We start from the raw sequence: 6,352 nt of genomic DNA on the forward strand, positions 1-6,352 counted from the left end.
GAAGTGTTTGTCTTTCAGATTCTCAGCATCTCATGATAATATCTCAATGTTTATTGTCTAGATGTGAACTCCACCAAGTGATGGTTGATCTTTTGTTTCTGAAACGTCTGAAAAGAAACTAGAACAGACATTCACTTAATAAATAAATAAGTTCATCTTGACCTTTGACCTCTGAAATATAATCAGTTCATCTTCAGTCAAAGTGAAAACTGGTCAAATTGGAAGAAATCACCCAAAGACAAATTAAAGATCACCTTGAAGAGGCCAAGCACGTTTTGTGAGGCCACTGTGACCTTTGACCCACATTCTAATCAGTTAATCTGAGTCTTAGTGAACATTTGAAATAATTCTCTCACGTTGTTCTGAAGAAAACACGTTCACGAGGTTAAAGAGGGTTTGTGATGTCACCGTTTCTTTGACATTTGACCTCTAATCACTTCATGAGTCCCGCATGTGAAGAAACTGGCTGACGAGGTTCCTGAGACATCGTGTTGATGGACGAGCTGAAGACGTCTCAGCCACTGGGCGTCTCCAGCGTGCTGCACATTAAATGATTGGCTGTCCTCCGTGTCCGTCACTAACCGACTGGCCTGTGACGTCTTCAGGTAACGAGTCGTAGCAACACAATACTTCAAGCACACTTGAGATTTGATTTGAGACTCGTGATGAAACATTTAATGATTTGAAGGCAGATTTATTCATGTTCACTCAGCTGTGTTTCTGTTTCTTCTTCTTTAATATTTGATGATGTTTACGTCGGGTTTTTCTTTCGTGCCGACGCTCGAGCTCCTGAAGTTCGTCTCCGTTAAAGTTTTGAGTCTTTCGCACTTCGACCCGCTCGCTGTGCTGCAGCTGTGGTTCCTCATGAGTCTGAAGGTGAACTCACACAATCATCATTTATTTCTCACCTGCTGAAACTCCAACTCTGAATATTAAGACAGTTTTCTACACATTTATACCTCATGTGTCCATCAGTCTGTAGAAATCTGCACTTGATCTCTCATTGTTGTTTTCTGATTCTGTTTAACACACAAACACATTCTTATGTTCACTTATCTTCAGGAAAGGAGACGTTTGTGAGCAGTTTGTGAGTTTTGGTGAAAGAGAAGAAGAAGCTGTGACAACATCAAAGATCTTAAATCCTCTCTCGACCTCCAGCTTCTCCTCAGGTTCATCTTCTCTTTCCCAGATGTGCACGTGTTGTTTGACTCTCACACATACAAACACACTAACTCACGTCTGCTGTGACTTATTAAACATTCACTCCTCCACCGGGTGATTGATATTCTCTCCTCGCCGCTCGCAGCCAAACATCCACCTGAGAGACGAGCAAACATTTCTCTTGCTTGGCGTCTCCTTCGAGTCGCCATCTTTCAGCGGTGGCAGCACATTAACACGGAGGAGGAGGAGGCTTTATTATTTTATAGAGAGCACAATGAACTCTTTAACCCACAAACATCCAGATCACCTCCTGTTTGCTTCAGCCTGAAGCAGCTGTACGTTCAGATTTTATCACCGGCTCCTCCTCCCTGATTCTAAGATATAGAAATATTATAAATGAATTCACATTCTTGGTCTGCAGGAGCGAGAGCAGAGACTCAGAGAGAATCGGTTTCCTCCTGAAGGAAACAAACACCTCATCTGTGGATGAGAAACATCCTCTGGAGCTGCTTCACTTCTTCATTGCATCCACTTTACTGCACAATTTACATGAGCCAGTTCGAGACACATTCAATCAGCTGTTTCTCTGCGTCTCATCTCCGACTGGAGCAGAAAGAGAATAAATATTTGATGAAAGAGGAAAATGAAAATCCACTGTTTGAGTTTGAGAATAAAACTGACGAGCGAGTTGCATTTTAATGTCTCACGTTCTGTCCTGTGTCACCAACACGTGGCGTCACCTGTTCCCATCATGCATTTCAGTCAAACCTCAATCTGCTCTGGAATGAAACGCTTCAACGTGTCTGGAGAATCGATCACGTCTTCATCACCGCGACTCCCACAGCAGCTCCTCATCGTCCACTGGTCAGAGACACAGAGAATCAACAAGAGACAGAAACCTGAGAGGGAGAGACGCTTCCATTTCTTCAGAAACGTCTTTCAACACAAGCTGGACGTGTTAATATACATAAGAAATGTATTTAAAGCACCAGAAGTAAAAGTACTCATTACGCGCTCAACCAATCAGGAGTCAGTCTCAGCTGTCAATCACGACGTCTCAAGTAACCAGCAGGTGATTCGTTGGAGGATTAAACTGATAATTCTGCATCATCTCCGAGTCGTCTGTGGTCGTTGAAAACATCCATAAAGATTTTACCATCCTCGACAGACAGCAAGATTTAGCATAAACTCAGTAAATATCACTTTTGTTGTGCACATTCGTCCCCCCCCCCCCCCCCCCCCCCCACCTGTTCCGCTGCAAGAAGTCAGATTCAAGTGTGGTGAAAATCCGTCAATGTGTTGTTGAGTCGCACAGAAAATAAGTTGATTTGGACCAGATTCAGTTCATCTAATGAAACTCACTGTGACAGGTACAGAACATATAATAATATATATTATAAACATATTATCATCCTGGAGGTTAATTCTCCCTCAGCTTGTGTTTGTGGTTCAGTCTCATTTTGTTGGACGACGTAACATCGAGGTTTGTGTCGCTTCAGTTTCTCCTCAAAACAACAATCTGCTCCCTGACGTCCACAAACCAACGGTTAGGCTCCTCCTTTCTTTCACTTCTGTGTTTCAGCCTCCGACTTAATGAGGAAGACGAGCGACCGCCTGCTGCTCATTAATCTGCTGGATGTGAATGAAGTGTCTGTCTCATCGTGGACACCCGTGTGTCCGCTCTTTATTCCGGATGATGGCGGCGTGACTAATCCCATCAGCGAGGTGCAGCACTGCTCCACGCTGAGGATCGGAATAATTGGATTGTGAGTCGTGTTATTAACGGAGTTTGTTTCATCACCTGAACTGAATCCTGCTGCTGACGAGCAGAGAAACTCTCAGAGTGAAGATCTGTTGTTTCTCTTCAGATCTAAAGTCTTATTGTGAAATGATTCTGGGTTTCAAATTCAACTGAATTGAATAGCTTAGATTTTTACTAAGCACTTTGTCACCTTGTTTAGATCAGTGCTACACAAATACAGTTATTATTATTATTGTTATTATTACATAAACAATTAAAATGCAGACGTAATAAACCAACTGAACCAAACAGAGACAATAACACGACTTCAACTTGTTTAACTCGTCTGCTGATAGAAAAGATTCACTTTGAACGATAAACTGTAAATAAACGAAAGTGAAGCCAAATCACGTCAATCGCCCCCTGGTGGCTGGCTGCAGTATAGATCATCAACCCGCCTCCTCCATGTTAGCAGACGGGACATGGACCAAACTAAATAATCAAAGTAGACGTTAAATAAATGTTTGTCAAAGATGTTTCTGTCGTTTCAGGTCGTTCTGATGTTTGTTCACGTGTTTCTGATCCGTTTGGATTTTAGTTATTTGATGATATAAAAACAGGCTGAGACGTCATGATTGACAGCTGACACTGACTCCTGATTGGTCGAGCTTCACTCCATGATCACTCCTGCACAGACTCTCACAATCCACAAGGTGGCGACGTTCGTATCCGAGACATTTCGGCTTCATGTCACGCTAACAGGTACGATGGTGCCCTCTGCTGGTTGGTGTCAGTCATTTAGCGTCAGTTCCAAACCAGTAAACTACACAAGGCCCTGGATGGATCAGATTAAATTAGATTAAATTAGATTAAATTACTATTAAATTAAATATTAATTTCTGTGCTGTCGACGTAAACTTTTCTGACGTTCAGTCAAAACGTTGTTGTTTCTTCTTCAAACCAAAATAAAAACATAAAGAGAAAACATCTGCGTCGCAGATAAAATGTGTTTTGTTGCTGGATTTCGAAGGAGATCAAACGCACGGTTTCTGTCCTGCGGCGACTTCACAGCTTCCTCCTGAAGAAAAGGACAAAAGATGTTCACACTTTGCTCCTCAGCTCAAATCGCTGAGTCTCCGTGTGAAGAGGAAAAGTCCTTTCAGAGGAAAGATGTTTGCTCACTGGAGCTGAACGAACTTTATCTCCACTCAGCCAGACGCCACCTGAGTCCGTGTTCAGCCCGTTGCTTTCAGGACGTTTCTGTTTGAACCAACATTATAAATCTGACACGTTCACACCTTCTCCTGTTTCCCTTCGAGGAGAAAATAAAAAGAGTCACTTGAGGTTTGGTGAAGTTTCCTGTCAGAGGGAAGCTTCACTACGATGTTGGGATTTGTGTAAAAGCTTTAAACACTGATGAATCTCTACATTTATGTGTTTTAGTTCTGGGTCTGGATCCAGCTGAACCAGGTTCTGTTGGTTTGCAGTGAAAACACTTTGTTGGATAGTTTGGACTTTTGGACCAATCACAGGAAGTAGAGACAGAATAAAACAGTAGAAGAAGAAGAAGAAGACGCCGTCTACAAACCAATCAGAGTCAAGTATAGGGAGACTCCGCCCACGTAGCTGATCAGAAACACTTTGCTCGATCACATATAAAATATAGTTTTCATTATTTACTTTATATACTTTCATGTGTAACTGTATATGTAAATGCCCCCCCCCCCCCCCTGTTTGCTGCTTCATTCTCAAACTGAATCAATGAAATCAATCAACACTAAACCGAGGATCTGAGGCTCGGCCTGTGATTGGGTCGCTGCCACTTTCAACTGATTAAGTTGGCGAAGGTGAAGCCGTCGCATCCTGCTGACACAGGCCTGAGGCGCTGTCAATCACTGTCAATCAGAGTTATGCTCTTAATTAGAATGAGTTGGCCTGAACTCAGGAGGAGGAACTCAGGAGGAGGAACTCAGGAGGAGGAGCTCAGGAGGAGGAACTCAGGAGGAGGAGCTCAGGAGGACAAACTCAGGAGGAGGAACTCAGGAGGACGAACTCAGGAGGAGGAGCTCAGGAGGACGAACTCAGGAGGAGGAACTCAGGAGGACGAACTCAGGAGGACGAACTCAGGAGGAGGAGCTCAGGAGGAGGAACTCAGGAGGACGAACTCAGGAGGACGAACTCAGGAGGAGGAGCTCAGGAGGAGGAGCTCAGGAGGAGGAACTCAGGAGGAGGAGCTCAGGAGGAGGAACTCAGGAGGAGGAGCTCAGGAGGACGAACTCAGGAGGAGGAACTCAGGAGGAGGAACTCAGGAGGAGGAGCTCAGGAGGACGAACTCAGGAGGAGGAGCTCAGGAGGAGGAACTCAGGAGGAGGAGCTCAGGAGGAGGAGCTCAGGAGGAGGAGCTCAGGAGGAGGAACTCAGGAGGAAGAACTCAGGAGGAGGAACTCAGGAGGAGGAACTCCGTTTGTCACGTCGGCCTCAGACGTTCTGCTGCGTCAGGTGAACCATTGTTATTATTATTGTGATTTATTCAGTTTAATCATTTAAATGGTTTAATTATCAGCTTCAGTAAAACCAGAGTCTCACGGACACAGACGTTAGAGAAACAGAGCTCTGGTGGTTTATGGATTTGACATATTATACATAAAACTGAGATTTCACAAAATCAAACATTAAACTAAAATTCCTCTTGTGAAGAGTTAAACTGTAACTAACACAAAAAGACGTCATCATATAAACAGATTGTATCAACGTCTTCACACAGGATCTTTGAAGAACATCTGACAAATTATCACTTTTTAAGTTGATGGTAGAAACATGAACTTTTATCTATAAAGGAAAATGATTGATTCTGACATTGATTCATAGAAATGAGCTGGAAACAAATGATTTAAAACACAAACAACAATAACATCAAATTTCTTAATAAGATTATTGGTTTTCAATTGTAATAATCAGTTGTTTAAAATACTCAGATTCTTTATATAGTATTTTCTTGATTATTTGTTTATTCTGTGATGTTTTTCAAAAAAGGAGGAAAAGGGAAAATCCTCAATTTAATTCTCACAGTTCAAAGTAAAATCTCAAAGTTATTAAATCATTTAAAGTTTTACATTAAAATCAAAGTCACCTCAGTGTCTTCTTCTTATTCTGCATCTGTTTGAATCTAAAATCAACAATGTGCTGCCCCCTGCTGGTGTTTCCTCCACAGTGCAGCCACAGCATGAGAAACAGGTTTTATTGTTTCTGTCGAAGTTTTATTTTGTTCAGTTTCTGATGTTTGTGGTTTATTCTCTGGTGTTTGTATCAGATTCAGTGAAATGACTCAAATCAACAGTTGTATATGTTGTAAAGACTCTTTTTAAAAAGTATGTTGGTACCGATATTTTAGCTTTAATGTAATTTCTGTATTTGTATTAAATTTGAAGGTTTTGTTCCTGAATTTTTCGC

Source organism: Hippoglossus hippoglossus, chromosome 21, assembly GCF_009819705.1.
Source record: "Hippoglossus hippoglossus isolate fHipHip1 chromosome 21, fHipHip1.pri, whole genome shotgun sequence".
Classification (NCBI taxonomy): Eukaryota; Metazoa; Chordata; class Actinopteri; order Pleuronectiformes; family Pleuronectidae; genus Hippoglossus; species Hippoglossus hippoglossus.